This window comes from Tursiops truncatus, chromosome 2, assembly GCF_011762595.2.
Source record: "Tursiops truncatus isolate mTurTru1 chromosome 2, mTurTru1.mat.Y, whole genome shotgun sequence".
Classification (NCBI taxonomy): Eukaryota; Metazoa; Chordata; class Mammalia; order Artiodactyla; family Delphinidae; genus Tursiops; species Tursiops truncatus.
Window position 1 is genome coordinate 85,859,504 of NC_047035.1, and position 27,160 is coordinate 85,886,663.

The 27,160-nt window shown below is 37.6% G+C and overlaps 1 protein-coding gene across 5 annotated transcripts in view; it reads right to left on the reverse strand.

The window, feature by feature from the left end:
* UBR1 (ubiquitin protein ligase E3 component n-recognin 1) overlaps positions 1-27,160 on the reverse strand; it is a 166,798-nt gene that overhangs the window by 136,143 nt on the left and 3,495 nt on the right. The window contains exon 2 of one of the 5 annotated variants that reach the window (XM_019935372.3): positions 22,817-22,963. The exons of 3 other annotated variants lie outside the window; for them this stretch is intronic. The gene's annotated coding sequence lies outside the window, so the exon portion shown is untranslated. Of the gene's footprint in view, positions 1-5,677; positions 5,833-22,816; positions 22,964-27,160 lie in introns of those variants that run through there. One more of the 5 variants, XM_073800838.1, reaches the window with a different exon arrangement.

Below are 27,160 nucleotides of genomic sequence, written 5' to 3' on the forward strand. Positions count from 1 at the left end.
CTACAATGAGGTATCACCTGACACCAGTCAGAATGGGCATCATCAGAAAATCTACAAACCACAAATGCTGGAGAGGGTGTGGAGAAAAGGGGGCCCTCTTGCACTGTTGGTGGGAATGTAAATTGATACAGCCCCTATGGAGAACAGTATGGAGGTTCTTTAAAAAACTAAAAATAGAACTACCATGTGACCCAGTAATCCCACTACTGGGCATACACCCAGAGAAAACCATAATTCGAAAAGACACATGCACCCCATGGAAGCAACCTAAATGCCCATCGACAGACGCATGGATAAAGAAGATGTGGTACATATATACACTGGAATATTACTCAGCCATAAAACAGAACGAAATTGGGTCATTTGTAGAGATGTGGATGGATCTAGAGACTGTCATAGAGAGTGAAGTTAAGTCAGAAAGAAAAAAACAAAAATCATATATTAATGCCTATATGTGGAACCTAGAAAAATGGTACTGATAAAACGTTTTGCAGGGCACAAATAGAGACACAGATGTATAGAAGAAACGTATGGACACCAAGGGAGCAAAGTGGCGAGGAGGTAGGTAGTGGTGGGATGAATTGGGAGATTGGGATTGACATATATACACTAATATGTATAAAATAGATAACTAATAAGAAATTGCTGTTTTAAAAAATAAAATTTGAATGATAAAATAATAATAAAATGGTAGCTCTAATGTCAACCACATCAATAATTACATTAAATTTTTTTTAATTAAAAAAAGAAGTAACAAAGGATTAATCTGCAAAATATACAAACAGATCATATATCTCAATATCAAAAGCAAACAAACCAATCTAAAAATGGGCAGAAGCCCTAAAGAGACATTTCACCAAAGAAGGTATGGAGATGGCCAAGAGGCACATGAAAAGATGCTCAACATCACTAATAATTAGAAAAAGGCAAATCAAAACTACGAGATATCACCTCACACCAGTCAGAATGGCCATCATCATGAAATCTATAAACAATAAATGCTGGAGAGGGTGTGGAAAAAATGGAACCCTCTTGCACTTTTGGTGGGAATGTAAATTGATACAGCCTCTGTGGAGAACAGTATGGAGGTTCCTTAAAAAACTAAAAAATAGAACTACCATGTGACCCAGCAATCCCATTCCTGGGCATATATCCAGAGAAAACCATAATTCGAAAAGACACGTGCGCCCTAATGTTCATTGCAGCACTATTTACAATAGCCATGACATGGAAACAACATAAATGTTCATCAACAGAGGAATGGATAAAGAAGATGTGGTACAGATATACAATGGAATATTACTCAGCCATAAAAAGGAACAAATTGGGTCATTTGTACAGATGTGGATGGACCTAGAGACTGTCATACACAGTGAAGTAAGTCAGAAAAACAAGTATCGTATATTAACGTATATATATGTAATCTGAAAAAATTGGTATAGACAATCGCATTTACAAAGCAGAATAGAGACAAAGACGTAGAGAACAAACGTATGGATACCAAGGGGTTGCGGGAGTAGGTAGGATGAATTGGGAGATTGGGATTGACATATATACACTACTGATACTATGTATAAAATAGATAATTAATGAGAACCTACTGTGTAGCATAGAGAACTCTATTCAATGCTCTGTGGTAACCTAAATGGGATGGAAATCCAAAAAAGAGGGGATATATGTATACGTATAGCTGATTCACTTTGCTGTACAGTAGAAACTAACGCAACATTGTAAAGCAACTATACTCCAATAAAAATTTTTTTTAAATGACAGTGAGATACACCTATAATACCTAAATAAACATTTGGCAATACCAAGTATCAACAAGGATGCAGAAAACTGGAAAAGGAATGTGCTGGTAGGAACTCAAAATGTTATACATCCACTTTACAAAAGAGTTTAGCAGTTTCTTACAAAGTTAAATATATACTTACTATATGACCCAGCAATCAAACTCCTAGTTATCTACCCAAGAACTTATGTTCACAGACAATTGTACATGAAGTTATAACAATTTTATTCATTATCGCTCAAAACTAGAAATGATTCAGGTGTCCTTCAACTGGTGGACTATAAACAAACTGTACATCCAAACCATAGAATACTGCTCAACAATAAAAGGACTGAATTATCAATGCATGCAACATCAAAAGAAGTCAAACTCAAGAGGCTATGTCCTACTGCCTCTTAGCAGTTGGGACCATGTTCATGTTGTCAGCGTATCTGTGAACTGAGCAAAGCCCACCTCTGTGCCAAATTCCTGATTCCCATTATAAGTGGCTTTGGTGTTTTTCCTTTTTTGGCTGTGCTGCAAGGCATGTGGGATCTTACTTCCCCGACCAGGGATCGAACCCACGCCCCCTGCAGTGGGAGTGCAGAGTCTTAACCACTGGACTGCCAGGGAAGTCCCTATAAGTGGGTTTAACAGACACTATATGCAGATTTCAATACCACCACCCTTATCTTCAATCAAACAAGAGAGCTTTCTAAGTATCAAGAAATGCCCTGTTAAAAGACTTTCATGGATTACTCGTTGGCAATTTGGCCTTAAATGTGAAGTGATTACCTCAAACCACACAGCCAGCTCAACATTTTTAATGCCACTCAGTAACAGCAGGCCTAAAAGAGAGGTAGGAGAAACAGAACTCTCTAGTATCAAACCAACAGTGGTGATTTCAGTTGCAGTTAATATCCTTCCAATTAAATTAATACTGTTCATTTGAAATATGTTGGCTTTCTGGTTTTATTAGAATTTCATGTTTGTTTTATACTTAAATTAAAACTGTAAGTATAAGGCATTCATAGTAGTTTTATATTTGTACACATTTAAGTTATATTATAAATTTTTAAAAAATTTTTAAAGGCTATATGCTATATAATTCCATTTATATAACATTCCAGAAAAGGCAAAACTACTCGAGATAGAGGATAGCAAAGTGGTTGCGAGGGGCTGACTACAAAGTAGCAGCAATGTAATTTTTGAGGGCAATGGAACTGTTCTGTAGTATCTATTATGGTGACGGTTACACAACTGTTGGCAACTGTCAAAACTCATAGAACTGTAGAATAAACAGTTATTTACTTTATGTAAATTTTCACAGTGAATAAAAAAGAACATAGTTTGAAAAAGAAAAGGAGAAACAGGTTGAGAGAAAATATTTGCAATAATACATTCCCTCCAAAGATCAGGGATGAAGCAAGGATATCTGTTCTCTTCTATTCAATATTGTACTACAGGTCATAGCTAGTGAAATAAAACAAGAAAAATAAATAAAAGGCATGATGATTGCAAAGGAAAAAGTAAAGCTGTCTCTATTCACAAACAATATGATTACTCTTCATAAAAAACTCTAAGGAATCAGTTAAAAAACACATATAAAAATGGTAAGTGAATTGAGCAAACTCATTAGATATAAGATCAACAGATAAAGATCACCTGTATTTCTATACACTAGCAACAAAAAACTGGAAAATGAAATTTTTAAAAAAACAGCATTTACAATAGTATCAAAAAACATAAAGTACTTGGGAGTTAATTTAATAAAGATTGTGAAAAACCCCTACACTGAAAACTACTAAACATTATTGAGAGAAATTTCTAAAACACCTAAAAAAATGAAGAGCTACATCATGTTCATTACTTAAAAGATTCAATACTGAGATGTCTATACTTCCTAAACTGAGCTACAGATTCTACACAATCCCAGAAAGCTTTCTTGTAGAATTGACAAGCTGATTCCAAAATGAATATGGAGGGAATTCCCTGGCATTCCAGTGGTTACAACTCGGCCCTTTCATTGCCATGGCCCAGGTTCAATACCTGGTTGGGGAACTAAAATCCCACAAGCTGCACAGCACAGCCAAGAAAAAAAAAATGTAAAGGACTTAGAAAAGACTTAACACTACATGATTTCGGGACTTACTATAAAAGATATAAGAAATGAGACTGTGGAATTAGCACTGAGATAAATATATATATATATTTTGAGATAAATATATTTATCAATGGAACTAAGAGAGAGTTTAAAAATGAATCCACACATATAAAGACAACTGATTTTTTTAAAAGGAACCAACATAATTCAAAAGAGACAGCATTTTCAAAAACTGGTGCAGGAGTAATTAGATATCCTTATGGCATCAACCCGTACTTCACACCACACACAAAAATTAATTCAAAATGAATAAAAGATTTAAATATTAAAAAATAAAACTGTTGGGACTTCCCTGGTGGCGCGGTGGTTAAGAATCCACCTGCTAATGCAGGGGACACAGGTTTGATCCCTGGTCCAGGAAGATCCCACATGCCACGGAGCAACTAAGCCCATGTGCCACAACTACTGAGCCTGTGCTCTAGGGCCCACGAGCCACAACTACTGAAGCCCACACACCTAGAGCCTGTGCTCTGCAACAAGAGAAGCCAACACGATGAAATAAATAAATAAAATAAATAAATTTTTTTAAAAAATAAAATAAAACTAAAATTTCTTGACAAAAACATAGGAGAAAACTCTTTGACATCCTATGGGTGGGCAAAGAGTTCTTGGACAGGGCAGAAAAAGCACCAACCATGAAAAAAATGGATAAATTTTTTATTTTAATCAAAATTAAAACCTTCTGTTACTCAAAATGAACATGAGTAACTGTTACCCAATACTGCTACTCACTGTGCATTTTTCAAATTTTTCATACAACCAAATACTGAAAGATGAATTTTAGAATGGATCTATATTAAAATGAACATGCCCCTACTTCTTAAATTAAGCTACCCCTTCTATGAAATTACACAGAAATAGGAGGAAACTAAGAAGTATATTTATCATACACTAACCCAACTTGCCAGTAGAGCATAGGGCACCAACCCACAGCTATCTATGGTAGCTAAGGTCCTGGCCCTTTTGGCACAGGAACACCCTTGTGCCAAGATGTGAGACTGATTATTCAGACCACTGGGTAGTGTTATCTAGGCAAAAACTTACCAAAAGAATGAAGGAATCCTAGAAAAAATAATAGGGATGGAAAATTAGGACTCTTCAGTCTGTAAAAACAAAGGCTAGATAACGTTTATAAAATCATAAAGAGTTTCGACACAGTTAACATATACTTGTCCACTATATCTTAAAGTAAATTAACAGGTGTCCCCTTGAAGTGTTAAAAAACAATTTTCAAGGCAAAGAAAAGGAATGAGAATTCTATTCAGCTATGATAAACTAATAAAACTTGTCTAAGGAGTTTTCTAACCTGACATTTAATTAGAATTAAGAATTTACAAGGCAGGGAGACCTTCAAGATGGCAAAGGAGTAAGACGTGGAGATCACCTTCCTCCCCACAAATACATCAGATATACATCTACATGTGGAACAACTCCTACAGAACACCTACTGAACGCTGGCAGAAGACCTCAGACTTCCCAAAAGGCAAAAAACTCCCTGCATACCTGAGTAGGGCAAAAGAAAAAAGAAAAAACAGACAAAAAAATAGGGTCAGGACCTGTACCTCTGGGAGGGAGCTGTGAAGGAGGAAAAGTTTCGACACACTAGGAAGCCGCTTCACTGGTGTAGACGTGGGGTGAAAGGGGGGAAGCTTCGGAGCCATGGAGGAGAGCACAGCAACAGGGGTGCAGAAGGCGAAGTGGAGAGATTCCCACAAAGAGGATCAGTGCGGACCAGCACTTACCAGCCTGAGAGGCTTGTCTGCTCACCCACCGGGACGGGTCGGGGCTGGGAGCTAAGGCTCAGGCTTCGGAGGTCAGATCCCAGGGAGAGGACTGGGGTTGGCGGCGTGAACACAGCCTGAAGCGGGCTGGTGCACCACAGCTAGTTGGGAGACAGTCCAGGAAAAAGTCTGGAACTGGCTAAGAGACAAGAGACCATTGTTTCGGGGTGAGTGAGGAGAGGGGATTCAGAGCACTGCCTAAACGAACTCTACAGATGGGCGCGAGCCGCGGCTATCAGCGCGGACACTAGAGAGAGGCAGGAAACGCTAAGGCTGCTACTGCAGCCACCAAGAAGCCTGTGTGCAAGCACAGGTCACTATCCACATCCCCCCTCCTGGGAGCCTGTGCAGCCCGCCACTGCCAAGGTCCCGTGATCCAGGGACAACTTCCCAGGGAGAACACATGGCACACCTCAGGCTGTTGCAAGGTCAGGCTGGCCTCTGCCGCTGCAGGCTTGCCCCACATTCCATACCCCTCCCTTCCCCCAGGCTGAGTGAGCCAGAGCCCCCTAATCACTTGCTAATTTAACCTCGTCCTGTCTCGGGGAACAGACGCCCTTAGGCGACCTACACGCAGAGGCGGGGCCAAATCCAAAGCTGAACCCCAAGAGCTGTGTGAACAAAGAAGAGAAAGGGAAATCTCTCCCAGCAGCCTCAGGAGCAGTGGGTTAAATCCTCACAATCAACGTGATGTACCCTGCATCTGTGGAATACCTGAATATACAACGAATCATCTCAAAATTGAAGCGGGAGACTTTGGGAGCAACTGTAGACTTGAGGTTTGCTTTCTGCATCTAATTTGTTTCTGGTTTTATGTTTATCTTAGTTTAGTATTTAGAGTTTATTATCATTGGTAGATTTGTTTATTGAGTTGGTTGCTCTCTTCCTCCTTTTTTTTTTGTATATAGATATATATTTTTTTCCCTTTTCTCTTTTTGTGAGTGTGTGTGTGTATGCTTCTTTGTGTGATTTTTGTCTGTCTTTGCTTTTATCATTTCTCCTAGGGTTCTGTCTGTGCGTTTTTGATTTTCTTTTTTGTTTTAATATAGCTTTTAGCATTTGTTACCATTGGTGGATTTGTTTTTTGGTTTGGTTGCTCTCATTTCTTTCTTTCTTTTTTTTTCTTTTTTTATTACTTTTTAATTTTTTTATTTTTAATAATTATTTTTTATTATAATAACTCTATTTTACCTTATTTTTTTCTTTATTTTTTTCTCCCTTTTCTTCTGAGCCATGTGGCTGACAGGGTCATGGTGCTCTGGCCGGGTGTCAGGCCTGTGGCTCTGAGGTGGGAGAACCGAGTTCAGGACATTGGTCCACCGGAGACCTCCTGGCTCCATTTAATGTCAAACAACAAACGCTCTCCAAGAGATCTCCATCTCAATGCTAAGACACAGCTCCACGCAACGACCAGCAGGCTACAGTGCCGGACACCCTATGCCAAACACTAGCAAGACAGGAACACAAACCCACCCATTAACAGAGAGGCAGCCTAAAATCATAATAAGGTAACACACACCCCAAAGCACACCACCGGACGTAGTCCTGCCCACCAAAAAGACAAGATCCACCATCATGCACCAGAACACAGGCACCAGTCCCCTCCACCAGGAAGCCTACACAACCCAACTAAACGAACCTTAGCCTCTGGGAGAAGACACCAAAAACAGTGGGAACTAAGAACATGCAGCCTGCGAAAAAGAGACCCCAAACACAGTAATTTAAGCAAAATGAGAAGACAGAGAAATACACAGTAGCTGAAGGAGCAAGGTAAAAACCAACCAGACCAAACAAATGAAGAGGAAATAGGCAGTCTACCTGAAATTGAATTCAGAGTAATGAGAGTAAAGATGATCCAAAATCTTGGAAAGAGAATGGAGAAAATACAAGAAACCCTTAACAAGGACCTAGAAGAACTAAAGAGCAAACAAACAATGATGAACAACACAATAAGTGAAATTAAAATTGCTCTAGAAGGAAGCAAAAGCAGAATAACTGAGGCAGAAGAATGGATAAGTGACCTGGAAGATAAAACAGTGGAAATAAGTACTGCATAGAAGAATAAAGAAAAAAGAGTTAAAAGAATTGAGGATAGTTTCAGAGACCTCTGGGACAACATTAAATGCGCACCAACATTCGAAGTATAGGGGTCCCAGAAGAAGAAGAAAAAAAAAAGGGACTGAGAAAATATTTGAAGAGATTTTAGTTCAAAACTTGCCTAATATGGGATAGGAAATAGTTAATCAAGCCCAGAAAGCCCAGAGTGTCCCATACAGGATAAATCCAAAGAGAAACATGCCAAGACTCATATTAATCAAACTATCAAAAACTAAAAACAAAGAAAAAATATTAAAAGCAGCAAGGGAAAAACAACAAACAAACAAGGGAATCCCCATAAGGTTAACAGCTCATCTTTCAGCAGGAAGTCTGCAAGCCAAAAGGGAGTGACAAGACATATTTAAAGAGATGAAAGGGAAAAACCTACAACCAAGATTACTCTGCCCAGCAAGGATCTCATTCAGATTCAATAGAGAAATTAAAACCTTTACAGACAATCAAGAGCTAAGAGAATACAGCATCACCAAACCAGCTTTACAACAAATGCTAAAGGAACTTCTTTAGGCAGGAACACAAGAGAAGAAAAAGATCTACAATAACAAACACAAAACAATTAAGAAAATAGTAATAGGAAGATACATATTGATAACTACCTTAAATGTAAATGAATTAAATACTCCAAAAGACACAGACTAGCTGAATGGATACAAAAACAACACCCATATACATGCTGTCTACAAGAGAACCACTTCAGACCTAGGGACACATACAGACTGGAAGTAAGGGGATGGGAAAAGATATTCTATGCAAACGGAAATCACTCCAGAAAGCTGGAGTAGCAATTCTCATATCAGACAAAATAGACTTTAAAATAAAGACTATTACAAGGGAAAAAGAAGGACACTACATAATGATCACGGGCTCAATCCAAGAAGATATAACAATTGTAAATATTTATGCACCCAACATAGGAGCACCTCCATACATAAGGCAAAGGCTAACAGCCATAAAAGGGGACATCGAGAGTAACACAACCATAGTAGGGGACTTTAACACCACACTTTTACCAATGGACAGATCATCCAAAATGAAAATAAATAAGGAAATACAAGCTTTAAATGATACATTAAACAAGATAGACTTAATTGATATTTATAGGACATTCCATTCCAAAACAGCAGAATACACTTTCTTCTCAAGTGCTCATGCAACATTCTCGAGGCCAGATCATATCTTGGGTCACAAACCAAGCACTGGTAAATTTAAGAAAACTGAAATTGTATCAGGTACCTTTTCTGACTACAATGCCATGAGACTAGATATCAATTACAAGAAAAAAATCTGTAAAAAATACAAACACATGGAGGCTAAACAATACTGCTAAATAACCAAGAGATCACTGAAGAAATCAAAGAGGAAACCAAAAAATACCTAGAAACAAATGACACTGAAAACACGACACTTCAAAACCTATGGGATGCAGCATAAACAGTTCTAAGAGGGAAGTTTACAGCAATACAATCCTACCTCAAGAAACAAGAAACATCTCAAATAGACAACCTAACCTTACACCTAAAGCAATTAGAGAAAGAAGAACAAGAAAACCCCAAAGTTAGCAGAAGGAAAGAAATTATAAAGATCAGATCAGAAAGAAATGAAGGAAACGATAGCAAGGATCAATAAAACTAAAAGCTGGTTTTGGGGCTTCCCTGGTGGCGCAGTGGTTGAGAGTCCACCTGCTGATGCAGGGGACACGGGTTTGTGCACCGGTCCGGGAAGATCCCACATGCCGCAGAGCGGCTGGGCCTGTGAGCCATGGCTACTGAGCCTGCACGTCCGGAGCCTGTGCTCCACAATGGGAGAGGCCACAACAGTGAGAGGCCCGCGTACCGCAAAAAAATAAACAAATAAAATAAAATAAAAGCTGACTTTTTCAGAAGATAAACAAAATTGATAAACCATTAGCCAGACTCATCAGGAAAAAAGGGAGACAGATCATTTCAACAGAATTAGAAATGAAAAAGGAAAAGTAATAACTGACACTGCAGAAATACAAAGGATCATAAGAGATTACTACAAGCAACTATATGCCAATAAAATGGACAACCTGGAAGAAATGGACAAATTCTTAGAAAAGCACAACCTTCTGAGACTGAACTAGGAGGAAGAAATAGAAAATAAAAACAGACTAATCACAAGCACTGAAATTGAGACTGTGATTAAAAATCTTCCAATAATCAAAAACCCAGGACCAGATGGCTTCACAGGTGAATTCTATCAAGCATTTAGAGAAGTGCTAACACCTGTCCTTCGCAAAGTCTTCCAAAATATAGCAGAGGGAGGAACACTCCCAAACTCATTCTACAAGGCCACCATGACCTTGATACCAAAACCAGACAAGGATGTCACAAAGAAAGAAAACTACAGGCCAATATCACCAATGAACACAGATGCAAAACTCCTGAACAAAATACTAGCAAACAGAATCCAACAGCACATTAAAAGGATCATACACTATGATCAAGTAAGGTTTCTCCCAGGAATGAAAGCATTCCTCAATATATGCAAACCAATCAATGTGATACACCATATAAACAAATCGAAGCAGAAAAACCATATGATCATCTCAACAGATGTATTAAAATCTTTCAACAAAATTCAACACCATTTATGATAAAAACCCTCAAGAAAGTAGGCATACAGGGTACTTACCTCAACATAATAAAGGCCATATATGAGAAACCAACAGCCAACATTGTTCTCAATGGTGAAAAAATGAAACCATTTCCACTAAGATCAGGAACAAGACAAGGTTGTCCACTCTCACCACTGTTTTTCAACATAGTTTTGGAAGTTTTAGCCACAGCAATCAGAGAAGAAAAAGAAATAAAAGGAATCCAAATCGGAAAAGAAGAAGGAAAACTGCCACTGTTTGCAGATGACATGATACTACACATAGAGAATCCTAAAGATGCTACTGGAAAACTACCAGAGCTAATCAATGAATGTGGTAAAGTAGCAGGATACAAAATTAATGCACAGAAATCTCTTGCATTCCTATACACTAATGATGAAAAATCTGAAAGAGAAATTATGGAAACACTCCCATTTACCATTGCAACAAAAAGAATAAAATACCTAGGAATAAACCTACCTAGGGAGACAAAAGACCTGTATGCAGAAAACTATAAGACACTGATGATAGAAATTAAAGATGATACCAACAGATGGAGAAACAGATATACCATGTTCTTGGACTGGAAGAATCAATACTGTGAAAATGACTATACTACCCAAAGCAATCTATAGATTCAATGAAATCCCTATCAAATTACCAATGGCATTTTTTATGGAACTAGAACAAATCACCCTAAAATTTGTATGGAGACACAAAAGACCTCGAATAGCCAAAGCAGTCTTGAGAGAAAAAAAAACGGAGCTGGAGGAATCAGACTCCCTGACTTCAGACTAGACTACAAAGCTACAGTAATCAAGACAATATGGTGCTGGCGCAAAAACAGAAACATAGATCAATGGAACAAGATAGAAAGCCCAGAGATACACCCATGCACCTATGGTCAACTAATCTATGACAAAGGAGGCAAAGATATACAATGGAGAAAAGACAGTCTCTTCAACAAGTGGTGCTGGGAAAACTGGACAGCTACATGTAAAAGAATGAAATTAGAACACTCCCTAACACCATACACAAAAATAAATTCAAAATAGATTAAAGATCTAAATGTTAAGCCCAGACACTATAAAACTCTTAGAGGAAAACAAAGGCAGAACACTCTATGACATAAATCACAGCAAGATCCTTTTTGACCCACCTCCCAGAGAAATGGAAATAAAAACAAAAATAAACAAATGGGACCTAATGACACTTAAAAGCTTTTGCACAGCAAAGGAAACCATAAACAAGATGAAAAGATAACCCTCAGAATGGGAGAAAATATTTGCAAATGAAGCAACTGACCAATTATTAATCTCCAAAATTTACAAGCAGTTCATGCAGCTCAATATCAAAAAAACAAACAACCCAATCCAAAAATGGGCAGAAGACCTAAATAGACATTTATCCAAGGAAGATATACAGATTGTCAACAAACACATGAAAGGATGCTCAACATCACTAATCATTAGAGAAATGCAAATCAAAACTACAATGAAGTATCACCTCACACCAGTCAGAATGGCCATCATCAAAAAATCTACAAACAAGAAATGCTGGAGAGGATGTGGAGAAAAGGGAACCCTCACCCTCTTGCACTGTGGTGGGAATGTAAATTGGTACAGCCACTATGGAGAACAGCATGGAGGTTCCTTAAAAAACTAAAAATAGAACTATCATATGACCCAGCAATCCCACTACTGGGCATATACCCTGAGAAAACCATAATTCAGAAAGAGACATATACCACAGTGTTCACTGCAGCTCTATGTACAATAGCCAGGACATGGAAGCAACCAAGGTGTCCCCCGACAGATGAATGAATAAAGAAGATATGGCACATACATAAAATGGAATATTACTCAGCCATAAAAAGAAACGAAATTCAGTTATTTGTAGTGAGGTGGATGGACCTCGAGTCTGTCATACAGAGTGAAGTCAGAAAGAGAAAAACAAATACTGTATGCTAACACATATATATGGAATCTAAAAAAAAAAAGGTTCTTATGAACCTAGGGGCAGAACTGGAATAAAGATGCAGATGTAGAGAATGGACTTGAGGACACAGGTAGGGGGAAGGGTGAGCTGGGACGAAATGCGAGAGTGGTATGGACTAATATATACTACCAAATGTAAAATAGCTAGCTAGTAGGAAGCAGCCACATAGCACAGGGAGATCAGCTCAGTGCTTTGTGACCACCTAGAGGGGTGGGATAGGGAGTGTGGCAGGGAGACGCAAGAGGGAGGAGATATGGGGATATATGTATACATATAGCTGATTCACTTTGTTATAAAGCAGTAATTAACACACCATTGTAAAGTAATTATACTCCAATAAAGATATTAAAAGATATTTTTAAAAAAAGATATTACACACTACTACCTATAAAATAAATAACGAATAAGAACCTACTGTAGAGCAGAGGGAACTCTACTCAATACTTTGTAATAGCCTCTATGGGAAAAGAATCTAAAAAAAGAGTGGATATATGTATAACTGATTCATATTGATGTACACCTGAAACTAACACATCATTGTAAATCACCTATACTCCAATAAAAATTTTTTTAAAAATTTACATAAAGTTCCATCACAGGTAAGTAAGGAAGGTTACACATATTTGATTATATATAAGGCTTTCTGAGTTTGCTCTCCTGAAGCTCAATATGGCTCTATAAATGAGCTGAACTCAATAAAACTTCATGTAAAACATTATGTTAAAACTAGATATTATTAGGGACTTCCCTGGTGGCACAGTGGTTAAGAATCCTCCTGCCATTGCAGGAGACATGGGTTCAATCCCTGGTCCGGGAAGACCCCACCTGCTGTGGAGCAACCAAGCCCGTGAGCCACAACTACTGAGCCTGCACTCTAGAGCCCGCATGCCACAACTACTGAGCGCGTGTGCTGGAACTACTGAAGCCAGCCCTCCTATAGCCCATGCTCTGAAACAAGAGAAGCCACCACAATGAGAAGCCCACACACCACAAAGAAGAGTAGCCCCCGCTCGCCGCAACTAGAGAAAGCCTGCACTCAGCAACGAAGACCCAACAGAGCCAAAACTTTAAAAAACAAATAATAATAATAAAAAAAATTTTAATTAGGTATCATTGTAGAAATTAAATTAGCCTATCCTCTCAGAAGGACAATTTTGATAGTTATTAAAATTTTTAATTTATATAACCTTTGACTCAGAAATTCCCACTTCTAGGAATTTGTACCTCAGATAAACTCAAATATGTAAAAAGAAATACATACAAGTATTTTATTTACAGCATTATTTATAATAATAAAAGACTGGACATGTGCCCATGTAAGGAGCCCTCCTGCCGTAACTAAGGAGCCCCATTTGCGGCAACTAAGGAGCCCACGCGTGGCAACTAAGGAGCCCACCTGCCGTAACTAAGACCCAGCGCAACTAAATAAATTATTTTTTAAATAATAAATAAAAAAAAATAAAATTTAAATTAAAAAAAATAAATAAATAAGAGACTGGAAACAACCTAAATGCTCCTTAAGAAGAGTTGAATAAATCATGGTACATAAATTCAATGCAGCCATTATAAAAAAGGGGGGCAGATATCAATATGTACTGCTATGGAACATTCCTCAAGTTATATTTTTAAAGAAGAAAAAAAAGGTGGGAGGAACCAAGATGGCTGAGTAGAAGGACGTGCTCTCACTCCCTCTTGCGAGAACACCAGAATCACAACTAGCTGCTGGACAATCATCGGCAGGAATACACTGGAACTCACCAAAAAAGACACCCCACATCCAAAGACAAAGGAGAAACCACACTGAGATGGTAGGAGGGGCACAATCACAGTAAACTCCAATCCCATAACGGCGGGATGGGTGACTCACAGACTGGAGAACGCTTATACCACAGAAGTCCACCCACTGGAGTGAAGGTTCTGAGCCCCACGTCAGGCTTCCCAACCGGGGGTCCGGCAATGGGAGGAGGAATTCCTAGAGAATCAGACTTTGAAGCCTAGAGGGAATTGATTGCAGGACTTCGACAGGACTGGGGGAAACAGAGACTCCACTCTTGGAGGACACACACAAAGTAGTGTGCATATTGGGACCCAGGGGAGACTGAACCAGACCTACCTGCTACTGTTGGCGGGTCTCCTGCAGTGGCGGGGGGTGGCACTGTTTCACCGTGGAGACAAGGACACTGTCAGCAGAAGTTCTGGGAAGTACTCCTTGGCGTGAGCCCTCTCAGAGTCTGCCATTAGCCCCACCAAAGAGCCCAGGTAGGCTCCAGGGTTGGGTTGCCTCAGGCCAAACAACCAACAGGGAGGGAACCCATCCCCACCCATTAACAGTCAAGTGGATTAAAGTTTTACTGAGCTCTGCCCACCAGAGCAACAGTCAGCTCTATCCACCACCAGTCCCTCCCATCAAGCCTCTTAGATAGCCTCATCCACCACAGGGCAGAGAGCAGAAGCAAGAAGAACTACAATCCTGCAGCCTGTGGAACAAAAACCACATTCACAGAAAGATAGACAAGATGAAAAGACAAAGGGCTATATACCAGATAAAGGAACAAGATAAAAACCCAGAAAAACAACTAAATGAAGTGGAGATAGGCAACCTTCCAGAAAAAGAATTGAGAATAATGATAGTGAAGTTGATCCAAGACCTTGGAAAAAGAATGGAGGCAAAGATCAAGAAGATGTAAGAAATGTTTAACAAAAACCTATAAGAATTAAAGAACAAACAAACAGAGATGAACAATACAATAACTGAAATGAAAACTACAGTTGAAGGAATCAATAGCAGAATAACTGAGGCAGAAGAACGGATAAGTGACCTGGAAGACAGAATGGTGGAATTCACTGCTGCGGAACAGACTAAAGAAAAAAGAATGAAAAGAAATGAAGACAGTCTAAGAGACCTCTGGGACAACATTAAATGCAACAACCTTCGCATTATGGGGGTCCCAGAAAGAGAAGAGAGGGAAAAAGGACCCAAGAAAATATTTGAAGAGATTATAGCCGAAAACTTCCCTAACATGGGAAAGGAAAGAGCCACCCAAGTCCAGGAAGCTCAGTGAGTCCCATACAGGATAAACCCAAGGAGAAACACATCGAGACACATAGTAATCAAATTGGCAAAAAAAAAGACAAAGAAAAATTATTGAAAGCAGCAAGGGAAAAATGACAAATAACATACAAGGGAACTCCCATAAGGTTAACAGCTGATTTCTCAGCAGAAACTCTACAAGCCAGAAGGGAGTGGCATGATATACTTAAAGTGATGAAAGGGAAGAACCTACAACCAAGATTACTCTACCCAGCAAGGATCTCATTCACATTTGATGGAGAAATCAAAAGCTTTACAGACAAGCAAAAGCTAAGAGAATTCAGCACCACCAAATCAGCTCTACAACAAATGCTAAAGAAACTTTTCTCTAAGTGGGAAACACAAGAGAAGAAAAGGACCTACAGAAACAAACCCAAAACAATTAAGAAAATGGTCATAAAACATACATACTGATAATTACCTTAAACGTGAATGGATTAAATGCTCCAACCAAAAGACACAGGCTCGCTGAATGGATACAAAAATAAGACCCATATATATGCTGTCTACAAGAGACCTACTTCAGACCTAGGGACACATACAGACTGAAAGTGAGGGGATGGAAAAAGATATTCCATGAAAATCAAAAGAAAGCTGGAGTAGCTATACTCATATCAGATAAAATAGACTTTAAAATAAAGAATGTTACAAGAGACAAGGAAGGCCACTACATGATGATCAAAGGATCAATCCAAGAAGAAGATATAACAATTATAAATATATATGCACCCAACATAGGAGCACCTCAATACATAAAGCAACTGCTAACAGCTATAGAAGAGGAAATCGACAGTAACGCAATAATAGTGAGAGACTTTAACACCTCACTTACACCAATGGACAGATCATCCAAAATGAAAACAAATAAGGACACATAAGCTTTAAATATCACAATACACCAGATAGATTGAATTGATATTTATAGGACATTCCATCCAAACAGCAGATTACACTTTCTTCTCAAGTGCGCATGGAACATTCTCCAGGATAGATCACATCTTGGGTCACAAATCAAGCCTCAGTAAATTTAAGAAAAGTGAAATCATTTCAAGCATCTTTTCTAACCACAACACTAAGAGATTAGAAATGAATTACAGGGAAAAAAACGTAAAAAACACAAACACATCGAGGATAAACAATACATTACTAAATAACCAAGAGATCACTGAAGAAATCAAAGAGGAAATCAAAAAATACCGAGAGACAAGTGACAATGAAAACACAACGACCCAAAACCTGTGGGAGGCAGCAAAAGCAGTTCTAAGGGGAAGCGTATAGCTATACAAGCCTACATCAAGAAACAAGAAAAATCTCAGGTAAACAATCTAAACTTACACCTAAATGAACTAGAGAAAGAAGAACAAACATACCCCAAGCTACCAGAAGAAATCATAAAGATCAGAGCAGAAATAAATGAAATAGAAACAAAGAAAACAATTGCAAAGATCAATAAAACTAAAGGCTGGTTTTTTGAGAAGATAAACAAAATTGATAAACCTTCAGCCAGTCTCATCAAGAAAAAGAGGGAGAAGATTCAAATCAATAAAATTAGAAATGAAAAAGGAGAAGTTACAACAGACACCGCAGAAATACAGAGCATCCTAAGAGAACACTACAAACAACTATATGCCAAAAAAATGGACCAACTGGAAGAAATGGACAAACTCTTAGAAAGGTATAACCTTCCAAGACTGAACCAGGAAGAAATAGAAAATATGAACAGACCAATCACAAGTTATGAAATTGAAACTGTGATTTAAATCTTCCAACAAACAATAGTCCAGGACCAAATGACTTCACAGGTGAATTCTATCAAACATTTAGAGAAGAGCTAACACCCATCCTTCTCAAATTCTTCCAAAATATTGCAGAGAAAGGAACACTCCAAAACTCATTCTATGAGGCCATCATCACCCTGATACCAAAACCAGACAAAGATATTACACAAAAAGAAAATTACAGACCAATATCACTGATGAATATAGATGCAAAAATCCTCAACAAAATACTAGCAAACAGAATCCAGCAACACATTAAAAGGATCATACACCACGATCAAGTGGGATTTATCCTAGGGATGCAAGGATTCTTCAATATATGCAAATCAATCAATGTGATACAGCATATTAGCAAATTGAAGAATAAAAACCATATGATCATCTCAATAGATGCAGAAAAAGCTTGTGACAAAATTCAACACCCATTTATGATAAATACTCTCCAGAAAGTGGGCATAGAGGGAACCTACCTCAACATAATAAAGGCCATATACGACAAACCCACAGCAAACATCATTCTCAATGGTGAAAAACTGAAAGCATTTCCTCTAAGATCAGGAACGAGACAAGGATGTCCACTCTTACCACTATTATTCAACATAATTTTGGAAGTCCTAGCCAAGGCAATCAGAGAAGAAAAAGAAATAAAAGCAATACAAATTGGAAAAGAAGTAGTAAAACTGTCACTGTTTGCAGATGACATGATAATGATAGTATACATAGAGAATCCTAAAAATGCCACCAGAAAACTACTAGAGCTAATCAATGAATTTGGTAAAGTTGCAGGATACAAAATTAATGCACAGAAATCTCTTGCATTCCTACACACTAATGATGAAAAATCTGAAAGAGAAATTATGGAAACACTCCCATTTACCATTGCAACAAAAAGAATAAAATACCTAGGAATAAACCTACCTAGGGAGACAAAAGACCTGTATGCAGAAAACTATAAGACACTGATGAAAGAAATTAAAGATGATACCAACAGATGGAGAGATAGATATACCATGTTCTTGGACTGGAAGAATCAATACTGTGAAAATGACTATACTACCCAAAGCAATCTATAGATTCAACGCAATCTCTATCAAATTACCAATAACATTTTTTACGGAACTAGAACAAATCATCCCAAAATTTGTATGGAGACACAAAAGACCCCGAATAGCCAAAGCAGTCTTGAGGGAAAAAAATGGAGCTGGAGGAATCAGACTCCCTGACTTCAGACTAGACAAAGCTACAGTAATCAAGACAATATGGTACTGACACAAAAACAGAAAGACAGATCAGTGGAACAAAACAGAAAGCCCAGAGATAAACCCACACACCTATGGTCAACTAATCTATGACAAAGGAGGCAAAGATATACAATGGAGAAAAGACAGTCTCTTCAATGAGTGGTGCTGGGAAAACTGGACAGCTACATGTAAAAGAATAAAATTACAACACTCCCTAACACCATACACAAAAATAAACTCAAAATGTATTCGAGACCTAAATGTAAGACTGGACACTATAAAACTCTCAGAGGGAAACATAGGAAGAACACTCTTTGACATAAATCACAGCAAGATCTTTTTTGATCCACCTCTTAGAGTAATGGAAATGAAAACAAAAATAAACAAATGGGACCTAATGAAACTTCAAAGCTTTTGCACAGCAAAGGAAACCATAAACAAAATGAAAAGACAACCCTCAGAATGGGAGAAAATATTTGCAAATGAATCAACGGACAAAGGATTAATCTTCAAAATATATAAACAGCTCATGCAGCTCAATATTAAAGAAGCAAACAGCCCAATCCAAAAATGGGCAGAAGACCTAAATAGACATTTCTCCAAAGAAGACATACAGATGGCCAAGAAGTACATGAAAAGCTGCTCAATGTCACTAATTATTAGAGAAATGCAAATCAAAACTACAATGAGGTATCACCTCACACCAGTTAGAATGGGCATCATCAGAAAATCTACAAACAACAAATCCTGGGGAGGGTGCGGAGAAAAGGGAACCTCTTGCACTGTTGTTGGGAATGCAAATTGATACAGCCACTATGGAGAACAGTATGGAGGTTCCTTAAAAAACTAAAAATAGAATTACCATACGATCCAGCAATCCCACTACTGGGCATATACCCAGAGAAAGCAATAATTTATAATGACACATGCACCCCAATGTTCATTGCAGCACTATTTACAATAGCCAGGTCATGGAAGCAACTTAAATGCCCATTAACAGACAAATGGATAAAGAAGTTGTGGTACATACATACAATGGAATATTACTCAGCCATAAAAAGGAACGAAATTGGGTCAGTTTTTGAGACGTGGATGGATCTAGAGACTGTCATACAGAGTGAAGTAAGTCAGAAAGAGAAAAACAAATATCGTATATTAACACATGTATGTGGAACCTAGAAAAATGGTACAGATGAACCAGTTTGCAGGGCAGAAGTTGAGTCACAGATGTAGAGAACAAACGTATGGACACCAAGATGGGAAAACCGCAGTGGGGTGGGGATGTTGGTGTGCTCAATTGGGCGATTGGGATTGACATGCATACACTGATGTGCATAAAATTGATGACTATTAAGAACCTGTAGTATAAAAAAACAAACAAAAAAAAAACTAATACTAAAAAAAACACACAAAAAAACAAAAGGTACAGAACATTAAGTACTGTATGCTACCATTTATAAAGAAGGGAAGAGAATGAAGAGGAGATATATATGTATATGCTTACATTTGAGTAGAAAACCTCTGAAAGGATTCAAAATACATTGTTAACAGTGGAAAGACCCCTGTATTTATTTTTCACTACATACCCATTTTTACTATTTCAATTTTTACTATATAGATTATCTATTAGAAATCATTTTAAAGCTTTTGCCATCTACACATTTCATGTACAAAGTTATTCATATCAGGAAAAAAAACCTGAATGTCCATCAATAGGGGAATAGTTTAAAGAAATGATGGAATCTATCATTTAGCCACACCTGCCCTACTGTGAAAAAATATATATATATATATATATATATTCCACTGTGTGCACAATGTTACTTGTAACTGTGAAAAAACGTCCACCTAAATGTCTATCAATAAAGATGCATCTATACCATTCTATGCAGTCAGAATATCATAAAATACTGTAGCCCGAAAAAGCAAGTTTAAAATAATAAAATTTCATTTTTGTAAATTAAATGAAAACCTAAATTATATTTACTTTATGTATTTCTACAAATTTGAGTTTCCTAATTCAACATACACACATGTATATAAATGTATAGATATATGTATAGATGTTTCCTAAACATGGAGTTAAGTGTCTAGAAAGAGAAACATCAAACTGTTTACAGTGATTACATGGAGAAAAGGAATTGTGGAGAGGGTCTAAGAATTTTCACTTTTTACTTCAAACAATGTAATTCTGTTTGACCTTGTTTGACAAGTGACAATACCTCTGCAATCAAGGGGCAGGGTGGGGGAGCCACTCAAAAAACTATAGGATATACACCCATTTAAAATGATGCCAAATACACAACATTGTTAAGCAACTATACTCCAATTAAAATCAATTTAAATTTTTTTAAAAATAAAATAAAATGATGCCAAATACACTCAAAGTATCTCCCTTGAAGATACTTATTAACTACAAAGGGAAAAAGATAGTAAGTGTAAAGTAGAGAAACCCTGCAGATACCAACTTAACCAAATGATTAAGATAAATATCACCAGTAATAAGAAATATTGATATCAAGAATCCCTTAATATGATTCACTGAGAACGATATGGTACCATTTTTGTGTTATTCTTGCCAAAAATGTATGCCCTCATTCCTAACTTAAGAAAATATCAAACCCAAATTAAGGAACATGACACAAAATTACTGCTCAATATTCTTGAGTAGTCATGTCAAGGTTATGAAAAACAAGGAAAGACCAAGACACTTACAAACTGGAAGCAGACTATGGAGAAAGTGAGACATTGTTACATACTGGAAGAGACAAACAGGTGGGATGTCAGATGGGATCCTCAATAGGATCCTGGAACAGAAGGAGGATATTAGTAGGAAAACTGGTAAAATTTGAATTAGGTCTGTCGTTTAGTTAGTAGCAATATTAATTTCTGGTCCCTAATAATTGTTCTACATTTATGTGAGATGTTAGCATTAGGGGATGCAGGAGTGAGGGATATAAGAGAACTGTCTGTGCTATTTTTCTAAGTTTTCTAAAAGTCTAAAATGAGTTCAAAATAAGAAGTTAGAAAAAAAGAGCTGATAACTGAAGATGTCTATTTCCATCTAATGGAAAGGCATTGAAGATACACAGTACATTAAAGTAGGTTACAAAGCAGTGTGTATAAAATCTCATTTTGGTTAAGTGTTATATATATTAACATGGGGAAAAAGTTAGATGGAATATATACCAAAATGTTAACAGTAGTGGGTAGTGGGATTTTAGCATACTTTCATGGAATTTGTATGTCTGCTTACCTAATATGAATAATATCCTTACAGTGATTCCATATTTTGGGAGTAATTTTTTAACTGTAAAATTTTAAATATTTTACTAAAAACTTTTTTTAAAAAATGAACTAAACCTTCCAATATTCTAACTCCAACTTTTCTAGGATACTCACAAACCAACAACTTGTGTTCTCTGCATACCTGGCAACAACTATAATTAGCAGATTTAATGTTCTATGGAGTACCTAAAGTTCTTTTCTTCAAACAGCACTAAAGAAAAAAAAATCCTGTATATTCAGTCCTATACACCAAACAAAAACCTTTTTCTGTCCTTCCTAATTATGGAAGGCACAGAACTAGTTTCTGTTCTAGTTTTCAAGAATATTTTCAAGAACATGAGAAACTTGAGAATCACCAAAAACCTAAGGGATCTATTCTGGTTCAAGTCCTTCATTTAAAACTGAGTGACAAGGAAAAAGTAAACTGGCTTGTTCAAGACTGAATACTATCCGGGTCAGGAATAGAACTTAGGTATCCTGACTCCCAGAGTTCAGTGTTCATTCTACTTAACCAAATATAAATACATTATTCTTTTAAATTTACTCTTAAGACTTGCTCAATTTCACTTTAATAGTGAAACAAAACAAAAAACAAAGCTTTGCCTTCTTTTTAATTTTTCCCTCTAAATGAATACCACTAAATATTCTTAAATTATATCCCTGTCATTACATGTCTCAGTCTGAGGAACTGATATTTTAAAATGTTATCTTTACATAATTGGATGATTTGGACAGAATGTCTGGGTGTTGATGCCATCAATGCCCTCTCCATTGACCTTACCACTAGCTCTCTATCCTTCCACCTCCCCCCACCTTAGTTGTTCCTTAAGGTCGATTTAGCTCAAAGCCCACCTCCATGAACACTTCACTGACCCATCTAAGAAAATTTCTCTCCCCTGTAACTCCAATGCAGCACTTACTAAAGAAGGTACTCATTCAGCACCTGTACCTTTGCCAGATAACATTAGTTACCTTTAAATGTGTACATCGAGCCTCTTCAACCAGATTTTCAGCTCCTTGAGGGAAGGAACTTTCCTTCCAAATCCTTGTATTCACACAAGCCTATCTCAAGTACTTAACAAAAGGTCTCAGTCATTGTTGAAAGTTATAGACTTCTTGCTAAAGAGAACAAAGCAAATAATAACATTAAGCCTTCTAAAACTGTTTACGAAATTCTTACAGAAGATAAAGTACAATTACGCTGTTTCACAAATATTTTTTCCTAGATGACTGCTGCAAGTATGAAAAAATTTTTTTCAACTAAGATTTCTGGGTTTTTTTTCTAGATAAGAAAAACTATACAGGATGTATTCTACTGGGTGACATGTTCAGGAATTACTGGTGACTGGAGTAGGTTTGATTCTTTGGTTGGTTGCTTTTAGTATTTTCTCCAATTTGAGACATGATTAAATTAAGGAATTTTTATTTTCATGTTCAGGGAAAAAAAACTTTTTTCAACATCTGGAGTTAAGGGAAGACTTTCCCAATTGACTGTCCTGTAAAAACAAATTCTCACAACATTTAAATCCCCAAACATTCCAAACATTTTCCTCATCCCCATGGAGATTAAAAAATATGTTTTCAACTCTGACCCAGGGACTGGGATGACTGGTAACATCAGTCTGAAAACAGAACTTACTTTAAGTACACTAGGTTCCTTTTGTTCAAATCACAATTTACCCTTCCTTAGATAACTGATGGACATCTATGGAGGGCCTGTAATTCTGTTTCTAATTCCCCTGTTTTAAAGGCATAACAAAATCTGGAGGCGGCAGAACTGCTCAAAGCAAGTACTGGACTAGTAATTGTAGCACCTCTAGGCACCAAGAAATCTTTTGGTTATACTAAATTTTCTTGTAATACTATTTGACAGGTTTATGAAGTTTAAAAACAAGCAAACAACAAAACCCCTAGTGCACCCACTTATCCCATAGGGAAACCCTGTCTAAAACATATCTGATAATCAGCTCCCTAAGCCTGTTTGAACACATCCGCTCAGCCAACTTCCATTCTTACAGCTCATAATTAAACCAAAATCTACCTTCCTGTAACTTTTATCCTATGCTGCCTGAAATAATCCAATACAAATTACTCTGCTCTTTCACCCAACAACCTATCAAATAAATGAAGCTAAATATTATGTCTCTCATTAGTTTCTTTATTCCAGGGCTAAACAGGAATGTAGAAACTAAAGAAATCTGTTCATTCCTAGAAATGAAATTTAGCCATCCCTAATGACATGGTATCCAGCCCACTCTCCATGTTACATAGAACATGCACTCTCTCTCTCACATAGAACATGCACAATATGTCTCTGTACATAGGAGTGGGATTGCTTATTACCTTCCTTATCCAGGACACTAAACTGCTTTAAAAGTTCGCTTTTTTGTTTGTTTGGCAGCCACATCACATTATGACTTAGTGAGTTTGCAGAAAACTAAAACCCTCAAATCATTCACATAAGAGACCTAGTCCTACACACAAATACCCGGTCCTAGACATAGTCTTTACTTTCATGGCAATTAAATTTCACCTTGTTAGTTTTGATGCAAAATTTAGCCTAAGGAGATTTTATGTGTGTGTCCTATAACATATCGGTCCTATGTCTGTTAAGCCTTGTGTTGTTTCGTACATAAGTCTACTATGTCCTCATGGCATTGATAAAATTAGCCAGAATCAAATATAGAGTAGTGTGACAAATAAGGCCCCTCTCTCTTCTTTCCTGTTGAGATAATATACATATATTCATGCTGTCAGAATTTAGTTTTCGAAAGCATACCATCCCTTCTAAGCCTTTCTCTTCCTTTTCTGCTCTGACCATAGGCTCATGCTCCAATTTTCTAAGCTCTCCTTTAAGTCTCTGGATGAATGAAATCTGGTTTCCTACACTATGGGGTACATATCTCATATTCTCTTTCTACTGTATTGAATAAATATTTCCAATACAACTAAAATTCTTTCTTAGATTGGAAGGCAGAGTATGTATATATAAAAACATAAATGCATAAATTTACAGATTTTTCCCCCTGTGGCTAAAGTCATTTCTAGCTTATCCAACAATATCAAAAGTTCAAAGGACTTTTAAAAGGTAGTCCATAAAGACACATTAAGTGGTTATAGCCCCACTCCTCCAAACAAGTCAAACAGACTTCGTTCTGAAGAATAGCATCAAGTAAACTATTAGAAGGAGAATTACATTCAAGTGATCAAAAACAAACTCCATTCTGGACAGGGCCTATGTCATTCCTGAATATCAAGTAGGCACTTATGGAAGCACAATAACTCTTCTGGGGTCTTTCAATAGCATTATTTAGTAGAGCGTATTTCCATAAGCACTTAGCTTACTACAGGGTATAACAACATTAAAAAAAAAAAAAGCTGTACCAAATGCTTTAAAAAAACAAACTCATGAAATAACTTTTGTTTCTTCAACAGGAGGCATGTTAACCAGAATATCTTAGAAGAACACATAGGAGTTCACAGAAATCACTCAGGACTAAAGAGGTCTTAATAGTTTGTTTTAAGCCATCTGAGTTAAAAGCTTAAAGAAAATTGTTTCACAGAACACAACATATGATTAACACCTTCAAAGAAATCTGAGGTAACCCTCAAAGCCAGCACACACGAAGAAAGGACGGGCAGGATACTGCATTGGTTCATCCTGCATCACTGATTTATATAATATCTACCCAGACAGACACCCTATGCAGTACTGAGGACAAAAACCTCTTTATTTGCAAGACAATGTCTGTTATTAAACATAAGCAGTCAGGCTCAAGCACCAGCTCATCTAGATAAATTACTAGATAAATTACTAGTAGGACTGAAGCTGTCACTCTTTTTTAATTTTTATTTTTTATTTTAATTTATTTATTTATTTTTGGCTGTGTTGGGTCTTCGTTTCTGTGCGAGGGCTTTCTCTAGTTGCGGCAAGCTGGGGCCACTCTTCATCACGGTGCGCGGGCCTCTCACTATCGCGGCCTCTCTTTTTGCGGAGCACAGGCTCCAGACGCGCAGGCTCAGTAGTTGTGTCTCATGGGCCTAGTTGCTCCACAGCACGTGGGATCTTCCCAGACCAGGGCTTGAACCCGTGTCCCCTGCATTGGCAGGCAGATTCTCAACCACGGCGCCACCAGGGAAGCCCGAAGCTGTCACTCTTGACTTGCAGTTTTAAAACTTAACTTCATCGGACTCTACAGAATTTGGTACTGAAAATCAGAATTTTCCCTAGCTGCCTACAATAGAAATTAGGAGATACTGATGAAAAAATAACTGTCACTAGGTTCTGCTATGGAATCCGCCTGCCAATGCAGGGGACACGGGTTCAATCCCGGGTCCAGGAAGATCCCACGTGCCGCGGAGCAACTAAGCCCGTGTGCCACAACTACTGAGCCCACGTGCCACAACTACTGAGCCCGTGTGCCACAACTACTGAGCCCGCGTGCCACAACTACTGCAGCCCGCATGCCTAGTCAATAAGAGAAGCCACCACAATGAGAAGCCTGCACACCGCAACCAAGAGTAGCCCCCACTCACTGCAACTAGAGAAAGCCTGCACGCAGCAACAAAGACCCAATGCAGCCAAAAATAAATAAATAAATTTATTTATTTTTTAAAAAGAGAGACTTTGGTTTTCATCCTCGTTTTCTCACTCTAAGTATGTTCTTACTACAGAAAGCTGTGCTCTGGCCTAAAATAAGAGATACAGATTTCTAAGGAAAATCACCTCCACTGAAAATAGCATATAACTTCTCATTCCTTCCTCTATATCTCAATATTTTAAAGTCCACTATAAAAAGACTATGTTATCTCTTAAAGATCCCCTATACACATGAGATTGTAGATAATTTTTCCTTGACATGATCAGGAAATGATCATGATCAAGTCAGACATGATCCTTGCCTTCACGGAACTTACATTCTGGTAGGAGAAACAGACATTTAAATAAATAAAGACAATACAGTAATCACAGATTGTAATAAGTGCAGTGGAGGAAATAAACAGGGTGCTTTGACAGAGAATGGTAAAAGGAACCCATCTTTTAGACAAGGTAAGTATCAAGAAAAAACAGAGGAAAAACACTGTATGAAAAAGAACAGCAAGCAAAGGCACAGGCCCTGAAGTAAGACAGAGCTTGGACTTATTTTGGAAGCTAGGGTGGCTAAAAGTAAATGAAGAGAAAGTAACAGAAAATGAGGGGAGATGGAGGGGCTGGATCAGGCCAGATCTTGAAGAACATGTAATGAGTTTAGATTTTTTTCCAAGTAGATGGGAAACCACTGAAGGATTTAGGCAAGAGATTGACATGATCTGATT